This window comes from Lissotriton helveticus (assembly GCF_964261635.1).
Source record: "Lissotriton helveticus chromosome 1_1 unlocalized genomic scaffold, aLisHel1.1 SUPER_1_unloc_14, whole genome shotgun sequence".
In the NCBI taxonomy this organism is placed as follows: Eukaryota; Metazoa; Chordata; class Amphibia; order Caudata; family Salamandridae; genus Lissotriton; species Lissotriton helveticus.
Window position 1 is genome coordinate 2,437,557 of NW_027611653.1, and position 19,996 is coordinate 2,457,552.

The 19,996-nt window shown below is 62.7% G+C and overlaps 1 long non-coding RNA gene across 1 annotated transcript in view; it reads left to right on the plus strand.

Moving 5' to 3' along the window:
• The first annotated feature begins 4,349 nt into the window (after window positions 1–4,349).
• The window catches only part of LOC144805563 (uncharacterized), a 116,294-nt gene continuing 100,647 nt past the window's right edge, over window positions 4,350–19,996 (plus strand). Inside the window, exon 1 of the long non-coding RNA XR_013605543.1 lies at window positions 4,350–4,498. This is a non-coding gene — a long non-coding RNA (uncharacterized LOC144805563). The remainder of the gene's footprint in view (window positions 4,499–19,996) is intronic.

A 19,996-nucleotide genomic window follows, 5' to 3' on the forward strand; every position in this document is an offset into this window, starting at 1 on the left:
ACCCACCAGCCCTGCTGACGTCACTACTGACCCCCACCAGCCCTGCTGACGTCACTACTGACCCCCACCAACCCTGCTGACGTCACTACTGACCCCCTCCCTGCTGACGTCACTACTGACCCCCCAGTCCCCCTGCTGACCCCATTACAACAGCTGCATCTTCCACGGGGCTCGAGACGCACCGCTGGGTGACGTCCGCGCCGTTTACATATACAATAAATACATACAAAGATAGCATAGACTGTGCAATAGTGTTTCCGAGATCTGAGCACGCGCAGAACAACTGGAAGCACGAGGTCCATGAGCCCACGTAAAACAGTGATGAGTGTAACAACAATCTGGGCATGCGCGGGTATCTGAGACAAGGGCATGCGCAGAAGAAATGTGCACGCCCTTTGAGATGTGGGCATGCGCAAGATCCGTGATTGTATAGTATTCCCTGTAATGCACATGCGCAGTACACTTATGCATGATTAGTACGACATATTGTGGAGTTGCTCCCTACAATCGTGAATGGTTAGTATACCTGCGCTGGACATGCGCAATACTGATGTCAGAATCGCGTAGCGTGCAGTGCGCATGCGCAAAACGCCCATTAGTGATTAGTATTCCAACTGTGATCCTGCGCCGTGAAGTCGTGAGGCATTAGTGTACCAAGCTGAGCGCATGCGCAGTATATTAGTAACTGACCCCGCTCATGCCCGTCGGGAGGTTAATGTCGCCCGGAGCCCCCGCGGTCTCCTTCGCTCTCGGGATCGACTCGGACTCGGAGCTTTCCCCGCCGGAGATCAGGAGAGGAGGGATCCACCCCCCCCCCCCCCCCCCGAGAGGAGAGACCGAGGAGGTGAGTCTGAGGGAGATCAGGGCCTCTCACTGACCCCGACTGACGTCACTAATGAGCCCCAAGACCTGCTGACGTCACTACTGACCCCCACCAGCCCTGCTGACGTCACTACTGACCCCCTCCCTGCTGACGTCACTACTGACCCCCCGTCCCCCTGCTGACCCCATTACTGACCCCCCAGCCCTGCTGACGTCACTACTGACCCCCACCAGCCCTGCTAACGTCACTAATGACCCCCACCAGCCCTGCTGACGTCACTACTGACCCCCACCAGCCCTGCTGACGTCACTACTGACCCCCACCAGCCCTGCTAACGTCACTAATGACCCCCACCAGCCCTGCTGACGTCACTACTGACCCCCACCAGCCCCACTAACGTCACTACTGACCCCCACCAGCCCTGCTTACCCCATTACTGACCCCACCAGCTCTGCTGGTGTCACTACTGCCCCCCACCAGCCATGCTGTCACTACTGACACCCACCCGCCCTGCTGACCCCACTACTCACCCCCACCAGCCCTGCTGACGTCACTACTGACTCCTCACTAGCCCTGCTGACGTCACTACTGACACCCACCCGCCCTGCTGACCCCACTACTCACCCCCACCAGCCCTGCTGACGTCACTACTGACTCCTCACTAGCCCTGCTGACGTCACTACTGACCCCCACCAGCCCTGCTGACCCATTACTGACCCCCATCAGCCCTGCTGACCCCATTACTGACCCCCACCAGCCCTGCTTACCCCATTACTGACCCCCATCAGCCCTGCTGACCCCACTACTGACCCTCACCATCCCTGCTGACCCCACTACTGACCCCCACCAGCCCTGCTGACCCCATTACTGACCCCCCACCATCCCTGTTGACCCCATTACTGACCCCCCACCAGCCCTGCTGACCCCATTACTGACCCCCCACCAGCCCTGCTGACCCCACTACTGAGCCCCACCAGCCCTGCTGACCCCATTACTGACCCCCCACCAGCCCTGCTGACGTCACTACTGACCCCCACCAGCCCTACTGACGTCACTACTGACCCCCACCAGCCCTGCTAACGTCACTACTGACCCCCACCAGCCCTGCTGACGTCACTACTGACCCCCACCAGCCCTGCTGACCCATTACTGACCCCCATCAGCCCTGCTGACCCCATTACTGACCCCCACCAGCCCTGCTTACCCCATTACTGACCCCCATCAGCCCTGCTGACCCCACTACTGACCCTCACCATCCCTGCTGAACCCACTACTGACCCCCACCAGCCCTGCTGACCCCATTACTGACCCCCCACCATCCCTGTTGACCCCATTACTGACCCCCCACCATCCCTGTTGACCCCATTACTGACCCCCCACCAGCCCTGCTGACCCCATTACTGACCCCCCACCAGCCCTGCTGACCCCACTACTGAGCCCCACCAGCCCTGCTGACCCCATTACTGACCCCCCACCAGCCCTGCTGACGTCACTACTGACCCCCACCAGCCCTACTGACGTCACTACTGACCCCCACCAGCCCTGCTAACGTCACTACTGACCCCCACCAGCCCCACTAACGTCACTACTGACCCCCACCAGCCCTGCTTACCCCATTACTGACCCTCACCATCCCTGCTGACCCCACTACTGACCCTCACCATCCCTGCTGACCCCACTACTGACCCCCACCAGCCCTGCTGACCCCATTACTGACCCCCCACCAGCCCTGCTGACGTCACTACTGACCCCCACCAGCCCTGCTGACGTCACTACTGACCCCCACCAGCCCTGCTGACGTCACTACTGACCCCCTCCCTGCTGACGTCACTACTGACCCCCCAGTCCTCCTGCTGACCCCATTACTGACCCCCACCAGCCCTGCTGATGTCACTACTGACCCCCACCAGCCCTGCTGCCCCCATTACTGACCCCCCACCAGCCCTGCTGACGTCACTACTGACCCCCACCAGCCCTACTGACGTCACTACTGACCCCCACCAGCCCTGCAAACGTCACTACTGACCCCCACCAGCCCCACTAACGTCACTACTGACCCCCACCAGCCCTGCTTACCCCATTACTGACCCCCATCAGCTCTGCTGACCCCACTACTGACCCTCACCATCCCTGCTGACCCCACTACTGACCCCCACCAGCCCTGCTGACCCCATTACTGACCCCCCACCATCCCTGTTGACCCCACTACTGACCCCCACCAGCCCTGCTGACGTCACTACTGACCCCCACCAGCCCTGCTAACGTCACTACTGACCCCCACCAGCCCCACTAACGTCACTACTGACCCCCACCAGCCCTACTGACGTCACTACTGACCCCCACCAGCCCTGCAAACGTCACTACTGACCCCCACCAGCCCCACTAACGTCACTACTGACCCCCACCAGCCCTGCTTACCCCACTACTGACCCCCATCAGCTCTGCTGACCCCACTACTGACCCTCACCATCCCTGCTGACCCCACTACTGACCCCCACCAGCCCTGCTGACCCCATTACTGACCCCCCACCAGCCCTGCTGACGTCACTACTGACCCCCACCAGCCCTGCTGACGTCACTACTGACCCCCACCAGCCCGACTGACGTCACTACTGACCCCCACCAGCCCTGCTTACCCCACTACTGACCCCCATCATCCCTGCTGACCCCACTACTGATCCTCACCATCCCTGCTGACCCCACTACTGACCCCCACCAGCCCTGCTGACCCCATTACTGACCCCCCACCAGCCCTGCTGACGTCACTACTGACCCCCACCAGCCCTGCTGACGTCACTACTGACCCCCACCGGCCCTGCTGACGTCACTACTGACCCACCAGCCCTGCTGACGTCACTACTGACCCCCACCAGCCCTGCTGACGTCACTACTGACCCCCACCAACCCTGCTGACGTCACTACTGACCCCCTCCCTGCTGACGTCACTACTGACCCCCCAGTCCCCCTGCTGACCCCATTACAACAGCTGCATCTTCCACGGGGCTCGAGACGCACCGCTGGGTGACGTCCGCGCCGTTTACATATACAATAAATACATACAAAGATAGCATAGACTGTGCAATAGTGTTTCCGAGATCTGAGCACGCGCAGAACAACTGGAAGCACGAGGTCCATGAGCCCACGTAAAACAGTGATGAGTGTAACAACAATCTGGGCATGCGCGGGTATCTGAGACAAGGGCATGCGCAGAAGAAATGTGCACGCCCTTTGAGATGTGGGCATGCGCAAGATCCGTGATTGTATAGTATTCCCTGTAATGCACATGCGCAGTACACTTATGCATGATTAGTACGACATATTGTGGAGTTGCTCCCTACAATCGTGAATGGTTAGTATACCTGCGCTGGACATGCGCAATACTGATGTCAGAATCGCGTAGCGTGCAGTGCGCATGCGCAAAACGCCCATTAGTGATTAGTATTCCAACTGTGATCCTGCGCCGTGAAGTCGTGAGGCATTAGTGTACCAAGCTGAGCGCATGCGCAGTATATTAGTAACTGACCCCGCTCATGCCCGTCGGGAGGTTAATGTCGCCCGGAGCCCCCGCGGTCTCCTTCGCTCTCGGGATCGACTCGGACTCGGAGCTTTCCCCGCCGGAGATCAGGAGAGGAGGGATCCACCCCCCCCCCCCCCCCGAGAGGAGAGACCGAGGAGGTGAGTCTGAGGGAGATCAGGGCCTCTCACTGACCCCGACTGACGTCACTAATGAGCCCCAAGACCTGCTGACGTCACTACTGACCCCCACCAGCCCTGCTGACGTCACTACTGACCCCCTCCCTGCTGACGTCACTACTGACCCCCCGTCCCCCTGCTGACCCCATTACTGACCCCCCAGCCCTGCTGACGTCACTACTGACCCCCACCAGCCCTGCTAACGTCACTAATGACCCCCACCAGCCCTGCTGACGTCACTACTGACCCCCACCAGCCCTGCTGACGTCACTACTGACCCCCACCAGCCCTGCTAACGTCACTAATGACCCCCACCAGCCCTGCTGACGTCACTACTGACCCCCACCAGCCCCACTAACGTCACTACTGACCCCCACCAGCCCTGCTTACCCCATTACTGACCCCACCAGCTCTGCTGGTGTCACTACTGCCCCCCACCAGCCATGCTGTCACTACTGACACCCACCCGCCCTGCTGACCCCACTACTCACCCCCACCAGCCCTGCTGACGTCACTACTGACTCCTCACTAGCCCTGCTGACGTCACTACTGACACCCACCCGCCCTGCTGACCCCACTACTCACCCCCACCAGCCCTGCTGACGTCACTACTGACTCCTCACTAGCCCTGCTGACGTCACTACTGACCCCCACCAGCCCTGCTGACCCATTACTGACCCCCATCAGCCCTGCTGACCCCATTACTGACCCCCACCAGCCCTGCTTACCCCATTACTGACCCCCATCAGCCCTGCTGACCCCACTACTGACCCTCACCATCCCTGCTGACCCCACTACTGACCCCCACCAGCCCTGCTGACCCCATTACTGACCCCCCACCATCCCTGTTGACCCCATTACTGACCCCCCACCAGCCCTGCTGACCCCATTACTGACCCCCCACCAGCCCTGCTGACCCCACTACTGAGCCCCACCAGCCCTGCTGACCCCATTACTGACCCCCCACCAGCCCTGCTGACGTCACTACTGACCCCCACCAGCCCTACTGACGTCACTACTGACCCCCACCAGCCCTGCTAACGTCACTACTGACCCCCACCAGCCCTGCTGACGTCACTACTGACCCCCACCAGCCCTGCTGACCCATTACTGACCCCCATCAGCCCTGCTGACCCCATTACTGACCCCCACCAGCCCTGCTTACCCCATTACTGACCCCCATCAGCCCTGCTGACCCCACTACTGACCCTCACCATCCCTGCTGAACCCACTACTGACCCCCACCAGCCCTGCTGACCCCATTACTGACCCCCCACCATCCCTGTTGACCCCATTACTGACCCCCCACCATCCCTGTTGACCCCATTACTGACCCCCCACCAGCCCTGCTGACCCCATTACTGACCCCCCACCAGCCCTGCTGACCCCACTACTGAGCCCCACCAGCCCTGCTGACCCCATTACTGACCCCCCACCAGCCCTGCTGACGTCACTACTGACCCCCACCAGCCCTACTGACGTCACTACTGACCCCCACCAGCCCTGCTAACGTCACTACTGACCCCCACCAGCCCCACTAACGTCACTACTGACCCCCACCAGCCCTGCTTACCCCATTACTGACCCTCACCATCCCTGCTGACCCCACTACTGACCCTCACCATCCCTGCTGACCCCACTACTGACCCCCACCAGCCCTGCTGACCCCATTACTGACCCCCCACCAGCCCTGCTGACGTCACTACTGACCCCCACCAGCCCTGCTGACGTCACTACTGACCCCCACCAGCCCTGCTGACGTCACTACTGACCCCCTCCCTGCTGACGTCACTACTGACCCCCCAGTCCTCCTGCTGACCCCATTACTGACCCCCACCAGCCCTGCTGATGTCACTACTGACCCCCACCAGCCCTGCTGCCCCCATTACTGACCCCCCACCAGCCCTGCTGACGTCACTACTGACCCCCACCAGCCCTACTGACGTCACTACTGACCCCCACCAGCCCTGCAAACGTCACTACTGACCCCCACCAGCCCCACTAACGTCACTACTGACCCCCACCAGCCCTGCTTACCCCATTACTGACCCCCATCAGCTCTGCTGACCCCACTACTGACCCTCACCATCCCTGCTGACCCCACTACTGACCCCCACCAGCCCTGCTGACCCCATTACTGACCCCCCACCATCCCTGTTGACCCCACTACTGACCCCCACCAGCCCTGCTGACGTCACTACTGACCCCCACCAGCCCTGCTAACGTCACTACTGACCCCCACCAGCCCCACTAACGTCACTACTGACCCCCACCAGCCCTGCTTACCCCATTACTGACCCTCACCATCCCTGCTGACCCCACTACTGACCCTCACCATCCCTGCTGACCCCACTACTGACCCCCACCAGCCCTGCTGACCCCATTACTGACCCCCCACCAGCCCTGCTGACGTCACTACTGACCCCCACCAGCCCTGCTGACGTCACTACTGACCCCCACCAGCCCTGCTGACGTCACTACTGACCCCCTCCCTGCTGACGTCACTACTGACCCCCCAGTCCTCCTGCTGACCCCATTACTGACCCCCACCAGCCCTGCTGATGTCACTACTGACCCCCACCAGCCCTGCTGCCCCCATTACTGACCCCCCACCAGCCCTGCTGACGTCACTACTGACCCCCACCAGCCCTACTGACGTCACTACTGACCCCCACCAGCCCTGCAAACGTCACTACTGACCCCCACCAACCCCACTAACGTCACTACTGACCCCCACCAGCCCTGCTTACCCCATTACTGACCCCCATCAGCCCTGCTGACCCCACTACTGACCCTCACCATCCCTGCTGACCCCACTACTGACCCCCACCACCCCTGCTGACCCCATTACTGACCCCCCACCATCCCTGTTGACCCCACTACTGACCCCCACCAGCCCTGCTGACCCCATTACTGACCCCCCACCAGCCCTGCTGACCCCACTACTGAGCCCCACCAGCCCTGCTGACCCCATTACTGACCCCCCACCAGCCCTGCTGACCCCATTACTGACCCTCCACCAGCCCTGCTGACCCCACTACTGAGCCCCACCAGCCCTGCTGACCCCATTACTGACCCCCCACCAGCCCTTCTGACGTCACTACTGACCCCCACCAGCCCTACTGACGTCACTACTGACCCCCACCAGCCCTGCTAACGTCACTACTGACCCCCACCGGCCCCACTAACGTCACTACTGACCCCCACCAGCCCTGCTTACCCCATTACTGACCCTCACCATCCCTGCTGACCCCACTACTGACCCTCACCATCCCTGCTGACCCCACTACTGACCCCCACCAGCCCTGCTGACCCCATTACTGACCCCCCACCAGCCCTGCTGACGTCACTACTGACCCCCACCAGCCCTGCTGACGTCACTACTGACCCCCACCAGCCCTGCTGACGTCACTACTGACCCCCTCCCTGCTGACGTCACTACTGACCCCCCAGTCCTCCTGCTGACCCCATTACTGACCCCCACCAGCCCTGCTGATGTCACTACTGACCCCCACCAGCCCTGCTGCCCCCATTACTGACCCCCCACCAGCCCTGCTGACGTCACTACTGACCCCCACCAGCCCTACTGACGTCACTACTGACCCCCACCAGCCCTACTAACGTCACTACTGACCCCCACCAGCCCCACTAACGTCACTACTGACCCCCACCAGCCCTGCTTACCCCATTACTGACCCCCATCAGCCCTGCTGACCCCACTATTGACCCTCACCATCCCTGCTGACCCCACTACTGACCCCCACCAGCCCTGCTGACCCCATTACTGACCCCCCACCAGCCCTGCTGACGTCACTACTGACCCCCACCAGCCCTGCTGACGTCACTACTGACCCCCACCAGCCCGACTGACGTCACTACTGACCCCCACCAGCCCTGCTGACCCCACTACTGACCCCCACCAGCCCTGCTGACGTCACTACTGACCCCCACCAGCCCTGCTAACGTCACTACTGACCCCCACCAGCCCTGCTTACCCCACTACTGACCCCCATCAGCCCTGCTGACCCCACTACTGACCCTCACCATCCCTGCTGACCCCATTACTGACCCCCACCAGCCCTGCTGACCCCATTACTGACCCCCCACCAGCCCTGCTGACGTCACTACTGACCCCCACCAGCCCTGCTGACGTCACTACTGACCCCCACCAGCCCGACTGACGTCACTACTGACCCCCCACCAGCCCTGCTTACCCCACTCCTGACCCCCATCAGCCCTGCTGACCCCACTACTGACCCTCACCATCCCTGCTGACCCCACTACTGACCCCCACCAGCCCTGCTGACCCCATTACTGACCCCCCACCAGCCCTGCTGACGTCACTTCTGACCCCCACCAGCCCTGCTGACGTCACTACTGACCCCCACCAGCCCTGCTGACGTCTCTACTGACCCCCACCAGCCCCACTAACGTCACTACTGACCCCCACCAGCCCTGCTTACCCCATTACTTACCCCCATCAGCCCTGCTGACCCCACTACTGACCCTCACCATCCCTGCTGACCCCACTACTGACCCCCACCAGCCCTGCTGACCCCATTACTGACCCCCCACCAGCCCTGCTGACGTCACTACTGACCCCCACCAGCCCTGCTGACGTCACTACTGACCCCCACCAGCCCGACTGACGTCACTACTGACCCCCACCAGCCCTGCTGACGTCACTACTGACCCCCACCAGCCCTGCTGACCCCACTACTGACCCCCACCAGCCCTGCTTACCCCACTACTGACCCCCACCAGCCCTGCTGACGTCACTACTGACCCCCACCGGCCCTGCTGACGTCACTACTGACCCACCAGCCCTGCTGACGTCACTACTGACCCCCACCAGCCCTGCTGACGTCACTACTGACCCCCACCAACCCTGCTGACGTCACTACTGACCCCCTCCCTGCTGACGTCACTACTGACCCCCCAGTCCCCCTGCTGACCCCATTACTGACTGACCCCCACCAGCCCTGCTGACGTCACTACTGACCCCCACCAGCCCTGCTGACGTCACTACTAACCCCCACCAGCCCTGCTGACGTCACTACTGACCCCCACCAGCCCTCCTGACGTCACTACTGACCCCCACCAGCCCTGCTGACGTCACTACTGACCCCCAGTCCCCCTGCTGACCCCATTACTGACCCCCACCAGCCCTGCTGACATCACTACTGACCCCCACGAGCCCTGCTGATATCAATACTGACCCCCACCAACCCTGCTGACGTCACTACTGACCCCCACCAGCCCTGCTGACGTCACTACTGACCCCCAGTCCCCCTGCTGACCCCATTACTGACCCCCACCAGCCCTGCTGACGTCACTACTGACCCCCACCAACCCTGCTGACGTCACTACTGACCCCCACCAGCCCTGCTGAACCCTCTACTGACCCCGACCAGCCCTGCTGACCCCATCACTGACCCCCGACCAGCCCTGCTGCCCCATTACTGACCCCCGACCAGCCCTGCTGACGTCACTACTGACCCCAACCAGCCCTGCTGACCCCATTACTGACCCCAGACCAGCCCTGCTGACCCCATCACTGACCCCCGACCAGCCCTGCTGCCCCATAACTGACCCCCAACCAGCCCTGCTGACCCCATTACTGACCCCCGACCAGCTCTGCTGACCCCATTACTGACCCCCGACCAGCCCTGCTGCCCCATTACTGACCCCCGACCAGCCCTGCTGACCCCATTACTGACCCCCACCAGTCCTGCCAACCCCATTATTGACCCCCACCAGTCCTGCTAACGTAACTACTGACCCCCACCCGGCTGACGTCACTACTGACCCCCCACCAGCCCTGCTGATGTCACTACTGACCCCTTCCAGCCCTGCTGACGTCACTACTGACCCCACCAGCCCTGCTGGCGTCACTACTGACCCCTTCCAGCCCTGCTGACGTCACTACTGACCCCACCAGCCCTGCTGGCGTCACTACTAACCCCCACCAGCCATGCTGACGTCACTACTGACCCCCACCAGCCCTGCTGACGTCATTACTGATCCCCACCAGCCCTGCTGACGTCACTACTGACCCCCTCCCTGCTGGCGTCACTACTGACCCCCCAGTCCCCCTGCTGACCCCATTACTGACCCCCACCAGCCCTGCTGACGTCACTACTGACCCCCACCAGCCCTGCTGACGTCACTACTAACCCCCACCAGCCATGCTGATGTTACTACTGACCCCCACCAGCCCTGCTGACGTCACTACTGACCCCCACCAGCCCTGCTGACGTCACTACTGACCCCCTCCCTACGTCACTACTGACCCCATGGTCCCCCTGCTGACCCCATTACTGACCCCCACCAGCCCTGCTGACGTCACTACTGACCCCCACCAGCCCTGCTGACCCCATTACTGACCCCCACCAGCCCTGCTGCCCCCATCACTGACCCCCGACCAGCCCTGCTGCCCCCATTACTGACCCCCACCAGCCCTGCTGCCCCCATTACTGACCCCCGACCAGCCCTGCTGACCCCATTACTGACCCCCGACCAGCCCTGCTGACCCCATTACTGACCCCCGACCAGCCCTGCTGCCCCCATTACTGACCCCCGACCAGCCCTGCTGCCCCCATTACTGACCCCCGACCAGCCCTGCTGCCCCCATTACTGACCCCAGACCAACCCTGCTGACCCCATCACTGACCCCATCACTGACCCCCGACCAGCCCTGCTGCCCCCATTACTGACCCCCACCAGCCCTGCTGACGTCACTACTGACCCCCACCAGCCCTGCTGACGTCACTACTAACCCCCACCAGCCATGCTGATGTTACTACTGACCCCCACCAGCCCTGCTGACGTCACTACTGACCCCCACCAGCCCTGCTGATGTCACTACTGACCCCCTCCCTACGTCACTACTGACCCCATAGTCCCCCTGCTGACCCCATTACTGACCCCCACCAGCCCTGCTGACGTCACTACTGACCCCCACCAGCCCTGCTGACCCCATTACTGACCCCCACCAGCCCTGCTGCCCCCATCACTGACCCCCGACCAGCCCTGCTGCCCCCATTACTGACCCCCACCAGCCCTGCTGCCCCCATTACTGACCCCCGACCAGCCCTGCTGACCCCATTACTGACCCCCGACCAGCCCTGCTGACCCCATTACTGACCCCCGACCAGCCCTGCTGCCCCCATTACTGACCCCCGACCAGCCCTGCTGCCCCCATTACTGACCCCCGACCAGCCCTGCTGCCCCCATTACTGACCCCGGACCAACCCTGCTGACCCCATCACTGACCCCATCACTGACCCCCGACCAGCCCTGCTGCCCCCATTACTGACCCCCGACCAGCCCTGCTGACGTAACTACTGACCCCCACCCGGCTGACGTCACTACTGACCCCCCACCAGCCCTGCTGACATCACTACTGACCCATTCCAGCCCTGCTGACGTCACTACTGACCCCACCAGCCCTGCTGGCGTCACTACTGACCCCCACCAGCCCTGCTGACCCCACTACTGACCCCCACCAGCCCTGCTGACGTCACTACTGACCCCCTCCCTGCTGACGTCACTACTGACCCCCCAGTCCCCCTGCTGACCCCATTACTGACCCCCACCAGCCCTGCTGACGTCACTACTAACCCCCACCAGCCATGCTGCCCCCATTACTGACCCCCGACCAGCCCTGCTGACCCCATTACTGACCCCCGACCAGTGCTGCTGACCCCATTACTTACCCCCGACCAGCCCTGCTGCCCCCATTACTGACCCCCGACCAGCCCTGCTGACCCCATTACTGACCCCCGACCAGTCCTGCTGACCCCATTACTGACCCCCACCAGTCCTGCCAACCCCATTATTGACCCCCACCAGTCCTGCTGACCCCATTACTGACCCTCACCAGCACTGCTGACCCCATTACTGACCCTCACCAGCACTGCTGACCCCATTACTGACCCCCACCAGCCCTGCTGACGTAACTACTGACCCCCACCCGGCTGAAGTCACTACTGACCCCCCACCAGCCCTGCTGACGTCACTACTGACCCCTTCCAGCCCTGCTGAAGTCACTACTGACCCCACCAGCCCTGCTGGCGTCACTACTGACCCCCACCAGCCCTGCTGACCCCACTACTGACCCCCACCAGCCCTGCTGACGTCACTACTGACCCCCACCAGCCCTGCTGACGTCATTACTGACCCCCACCAGCCCTGCTGACGTCACTACTGACCCCCTCCCTGCTGACGTCACTACTGACCCCCCAGTCCCCTGCTGACCCCACTACTGACCCCCACCAGCCCTGCTGACGTCACTACTGACCCCCACCAGCCCTGCTGACGTCACTACTGACCCCCACCAGCCCTGCTGACACCACTACTGACCCCCACCAGCCCTGCTGACGTCACTACTGATCCCCACCAGCCATGCTGACGTCACTACTGATCCCCACCAGCCCTGCTGACGTCACTACTGACCCCCTCCCTGCTGACGTCACTACTGACCCCCCAGTCCCCCTGCTGACCCCATTACTGACCCCCACCAGCCCTGCTGACGTCACTACTAACCCCCACCAGCCATGCTGACGTCACTACTGACCCCCACCAGCCCTGCTGACGTCACTACTGACCCCCACCAGCCCTGCTGACGTCACTACTGACCCCCTCCCTGCTGACGTCACTACTGACCCCCAGTCCCCCTGCTGACCCCATTTCTGACCCCCACCACCCCTGCTGACGTCACTACTGACCCCCACCAGCCCTGCTGACCCCATTACTGACCCCCACTAGCGCTGCTGCCCCCATTACTGACCCCAGACCAGCCCTGCTGACCCCATCACTGACCCCCGACCAGCCCTGCTGCCCCCATTACTGACCCCCGACCAGCCCTGCTGACCCCATTACTGACCCCCGACCTGTGCTGCTGACCCCATTACTGACCCCCGACCAGCCCTGCTGCCCCCATTACTGACCCCCGACCAGCCCTGCTGACCCCATTACTGACCACCGACCAGTCCTGCTGACCCCATTACTGACCCCCACCAGTCCTGCCAACCCCATTACTGACCCCCACCAGTCCTGCTGACCCCATTACTGACCCTCACCAGCACTGCTGACCCCATTACTGACCCCCACCAGCCCTGCTGACGTAACTACTGACCCCACCCGGCTGACGTCATTACTGACCCCCCACCAGCCCTGCTGACGTCACTACTGACCCCCACCAGCCCTGCTGACGTCACTACTGACCCCCACCAGCCATGCTGATGTCACTACTGACCCCCCAGCCCTGCTGACCCCACTACTGACCACCACCAGCCCTGCTGACATCACTACTAACCCCCACCAGCCATGCTGACGTCAGTACTGACCCCCACCAGCCCTGCTGACGTCACTACTGACCCCCCACCAGCCCTGCTAACGTCACTAATGACCCCCACCAGCCCTGCTAACGTCACTACTGACCCCCACCAGCCCCACTAACGTCACTACTGACCCCCACCAGCCCTGCTTACCCTATTACTGACCCCCATCAGCCCTGCTGACCCAACTACTGACCCTCACCATCCCTGCTGACCCCACTACTGACCCCCACCAGCCCTGCTGACCCCATTACTGACCCCCCACCATCCCTGTTGACCCCACTACTGACCCCCACCAGCCCTGCTGACCCCATTACTGACCCCCCACCAGCCCTGCTGACCCCACTACTGAGCCCCACCAGCCCTGCTGACCCCATTACTGACCCCCCACCAGCCCTGCTGACCCCATTACTGACCCCCCACCAGCCCTGCTGACCCCACTACTGACCCCCACCAGCCCTGCTGACCCCATTACTGACCCCCCACCAGCCCTGCTGACGTCACTACTGACCCCCACCAGCCCTACTGACGTCACTACTGACCCCCACCAGCCCTGCTAACGTCACTACTGACCCCCACCAGCCCCACTAACGTCACTACTGACCCCCACCAGCCCTGCTTACCCCATTACTGACCCTCACCATCCCTGCTGACCCCACTACTGACCCTCACCATCCCTGCTGACCCCACTACTGACCCCCACCAGCCCTGCTGACCCCATTACTGACCCCCCACCAGCCCTGCTGACGTCACTACTGACCCCCACCAGCCCTGCTGATGTCACTACTGACCCCCACCAGCCCTGCTGACGTCACTACTGACCCCCTCCCTGCTGACGTCACTACTGACCCCCCAGTCCTCCTGCTGACCCCATTACTGACCCCCACCAGCCCTGCTGATGTCACTACTGACCCCCACCAGCCCTGCTGCCCCCATTACTGACCCCCCACCAGCCCTGCTGACGTCACTACTGACCCCCACCAGCCCTACTGACGTCACTACTGACCCCCACCAGCCCTGCTAACGTCACTACTGACCCCCACCAGCCCCACTAACGTCACTACTGACCCCCACCAGCCCTGCTTACCCCATTACTGACCCCCATCAGCCCTGCTGACCCCACTATTGACCCTCACCATCCCTGCTGACCCCACTACTGACCCCCACCAGCCCTGCTGACCCCATTACTGACCCCCCACCAGCCCTGCTGACGTCACTACTGACCCCCACCAGCCCTGCTGACGTCACTACTGACCCCCACCAGCCCGACTGACGTCACTACTGACCCCCACCAGCCCTGCTGACGTCACTACTGACCCCCACCAGCCCTGCTGACGTCACTACTGACCCCCACCAGCCCTGCTGACCCCACTACTGACCCCCACCAGCCCTGCTGACGTCACTACTGACCCCCACCAGCCCTGCTAACGTCACTACTGACCCCCACCAGCCCTGCTTACCCCACTACTGACCCCCATCAGCCCTGCTGACCCCACTACTGACCCCCCACCAGCCCTGCTGACGTCACTACTGACCCCCACCAGCCCTGCTGACGTCACTACTGACCCCCACCAGCCCGACTGACGTCACTACTGACCCCCCACCAGCCCTGCTTACCCCACTCCTGACCCCTATCAGCCCTGCTGACCCCACTACTGACCCTCACCATCCCTGCTGACCCCACTACTGACCCCCACCAGCCCTGCTGACCCCATTACTGACCCCCCACCAGCCCTGCTGACGTCACTTCTGACCCCCACCAGCCCTGCTGACGTCACTACTGACCCCCACCAGCCCTGCTGACGTCACTACTGACCCCCACCAGCCCTGCTTACCCCATTACTTACCCCCATCAGCCCTGCTGACCCCACTACTGACCCTCACCATCCCTGCTGACCCCACTACTGACCCCCACCAGCCCTGCTGACCCCATTACTGACCCCCCACCAGCCCTGCTGACGTCACTACTGACCCCCACCAGCCCTGCTGACGTCACTACTGACCCCCACCAGCCCGACTGACGTCACTACTGACCCCCACCAGCCCTGCTGACCCCACTACTGACCCCCACCAGCCCTGCTGACGTCACTACTGACCCCCACCAGCCCTGCTAACGTCACTACTGACCCCCACCAGCCCGACTGACGTCACTACTGACCCCCACCAGCCCTGCTGACCCCACTACTGACCCCCACCAGCCCTGCTGACCCCACTACTGACCCCCACCAGCCCTGCTGACCCCATTACTGACCCCCCACCAGCCCTGCTGACGTCACTACTGACCCCCACCAGCCCTGCTGATGTCACTACTGACCCCCACCAGCCCTGCTGACGTCACTACTGACCCCCTCCCTGCTGACGTCACTACTGACCCCCCAGTCCTCCTGCTGACCCCATTACTGACCCCCACCAGCCCTGCTGATGTCACTACTGACCCCCACCAGCCCTGCTGCCCCCATTACTGACCCCCCACCAGCCCTGCTGACGTCACTACTGACCCCCACCAGCCCTACTGACGTCACTACTGACCCCCACCAGCCCTGCTAACGTCACTACTGACCCCCACCAGCCCCACTAACGTCACTACTGACCCCCACCAGCCCTGCTTACCCCATTACTGACCCCCATCAGCCCTGCTGACCCCACTATTGACCCTCACCATCCCTGCTGACCCCACTACTGACCCCCACCAGCCCTGCTGACCCCATTACTGACCCCCCACCAGCCCTGCTGACGTCACTACTGACCCCCACCAGCCCTGCTGACGTCACTACTGACCCCCACCAGCCCTGCTGACGTCACTACTGACCCCCTCCCTGCTGACGTCACTACTGACCCCCCAGTCCTCCTGCTGACCCCATTACTGACCCCCACCAGCCCTGCTGATGTCACTACTGACCCCCACCAGCCCTGCTGCCCCCATTACTGACCCCCACCAGCCCTGCTGACGTCACTACTGACCCCCACCAGCCCTACTGACGTCACTACTGACCCCCACCAGCCCTGCTAACGTCACTACTGACCCCCACCAGCCCCACTAACGTCACTACTGACCCCCACCAGCCCTGCTTACCCCATTACTGACCCCCATCAGCCCTGCTGACCCCACTATTGACCCTCACCATCCCTGCTGACCCCACTACTGACCCCCACCAGCCCTGCTGACCCCATTACTGACCCCCCACCAGCCCTGCTGACGTCACTACTGACCCCCACCAGCCCTGCTGACGTCACTACTGACCCCCACCAGCCCGACTGACGTCACTACTGACCCCCACCAGCCCTGCTGACGTCACTACTGACCCCCACCAGCCCTGCTGACGTCACTACTGACCCCCACCAGCCCTGCTGACCCCACTACTGACCCCCACCAGCCCTGCTGACGTCACTACTGACCCCCACCAGCCCTGCTAACGTCACTACTGACCCCCACCAGCCCTGCTTACCCCACTACTGACCCCCATCAGCCCTGCTGACCCCACTACTGACCCCCCACCAGCCCTGCTGACGTCACTACTGACCCCCACCAGCCCTGCTGACGTCACTACTGACCCCCACCAGCCCGACTGACGTCACTACTGACCCCCCACCAGCCCTGCTTACCCCACTCCTGACCCCCATCAGCCCTGCTGACCCCACTACTGACCCTCACCATCCCTGCTGACCCCACTACTGACCCCCACCAGCCCTGCTGACCCCATTACTGACCCCCCACCAGCCCTGCTGACGTCACTTCTGACCCCCACCAGCCCTGCTGACGTCACTTCTGACCCCCACCAGCCCTGCTGACGTCACTACTGACCCCCACCAGCCCTGCTGACGTCACTACTGACCCCCACCAGCCCCACTAACGTCACTACTGACCCCCACCAGCCCTGCTTACCCCATTACTTACCCCCATCAGCCCTGCTGACCCCACTACTGACCCTCACCATCCCTGCTGACCCCACTACTGACCCCCACCAGCCCTGCTGACCCCATTACTGACCCCCCACCAGCCCTGCTGACGTCACTACTGACCCCCACCAGCCCTGCTGACGTCACTACTGACCCCCACCAGCCCGACTGACGTCACTACTGACCCCCACCAGCCCTGCTGACCCCACTACTGACCCCCACCAGCCCTGCTGACGTCACTACTGACCCCCACCAGCCCTGCTAACGTCACTACTGACCCCCACCAGCCCTGCTTACCCCACTACTGACCCCCATCAGCCCTGCTGACCCCACTACTGACCCTCACCATCCCTGCTGACCCCACTACTGACCCCCACCAGCCCTGCTGACGTCACTACTGACCCCCTCCCTGCTGACGTCACTACTGACCCCCAGTCCCCTTGCTGACCCCATTACTGACCCCCACCAGCCCTGCTGACGTCACTACTAACCCCCACCAGCCATGCTGCCCCCATTACTGACCCCCGACCAGCCCTGCTGACCCCATTACTGACCCCGACCAGTGCTGCTGACCCCATTACTGACCCCCGACCAGCCCTGCTGCCCCCATTACTGACCCCCGACCAGCCCTGCTGACCCCCGACCAGTCCTGCTGACCCCATTACTGACCCCCACCAGTCCTGCCAAACCCATTATTGACCCCCACCAGTCCTGCTGACCCCATTACTGACCCTCACCAGCACTGCTGACCCCATTACTGACCCCCACCAGCCCTGCTGACCCCATTACTGACCCCCACCAGCCCTGCTGACGTAACTACTGACCCCCACCCGGCTGAAGTCACTACTGACCCCCCACCAGCCCTGCTGACGTCACTACTGACCCCTTCCAGCCCTGCTGAAGTCACTACTGACCCCACCAGCCCTGCTGGCGTCACTACTGACCCCCACCAGCCCTGCTGACCCCACTACTGACCCCCACCAGCCCTGCTGACGTCACTACTAACCCCCACCATCCATGCTGACGTCACTACTGACCCCCACCAGCCCTGCTGATGTCATTACTGACCCCCACCAGCCCTGCTGACGTCACTACTGACCCCCTCCCTGCTGACGTCACTACTGACCCCCCAGTCCCCTGCTGACCCCACTACTGACCCCCACCAGCCCTGCTGACGTCACTACTGACCCCCACCAGCCCTGCTGACGTCACTACTGACCCCCACCAGCCCTGCTGACACCACTACTGACCCCCACCAGCCCTGCTGACGTCACTACTAACCCCCACCAGCCATGCTGACGTCACTACTGATCCCCACCAGCCCTGCTGACGTCACTACTGACCCCCTCCCTGCTGACGTCACTACTGACCCCCCAGTCCCCCTGCTGACCCCATTACTGACCCCCACCAGCCCTGCTGACGTCACTACTAACCCCCACCAGCCATGCTGACGTCACTACTGACCCCCACCAGCCCTGCTGACGTCACTACTGACCCCCACCAGCCCTGCTGACGTCACTACTGACCCCCTCCCTGCTGACGTCACTACTGACCCCCAGTCCCCCTGCTGACCCCATTTCTGACCCCCACCATCCCTGCTGACGTCACTACTGACCCCCACCAGCCCTGCTGACCCCATTACTGACCCCCACTAGCGCTGCTGCCCCCATTACTGACCCCAGACCAGCCCTGCTGCCCCCATTACTGACCCCCGACCAGCCCTGCTGCCCCCATTACTGACCCCCGACCAGCCCTGCTGACCCCATTACTGACCCCCGACCAGTGCTGCTGACCCCATTACTGACCCCCGACCAGCCCTGCTGCCCCCATTACTGACCCCCGACCAGCCCTGCTGACCCCATTACTGACCACCGACCAGTCCTGCTGACCCCATTACTGACCCCCACCAGTCCTGCCAACCCCATTACTGACCCCCACCAGTCCTGCTGACCCCATTACTGACCCTCACCAGCACTGCTGACCCCATTACTGACCCCCACCAGCCCTGCTGACGTAACTACTGACCCCACCCGGCTGATGTCATTACTGACCCCCCACCAGCCCTGCTGACGTCGCTACTGACCCCCACCAGCCCTGCTGACGTCACTACTGACCCCCACCAGCCATGCTGATGTCAGTACTGACCCCCCAGCCCTGCTGACCCCACTACTGACCACCACCAGCCCTGCTGACATCACTACTAACCCCCACCAGGCATGCTGACGTCACTACTGACCCCCAC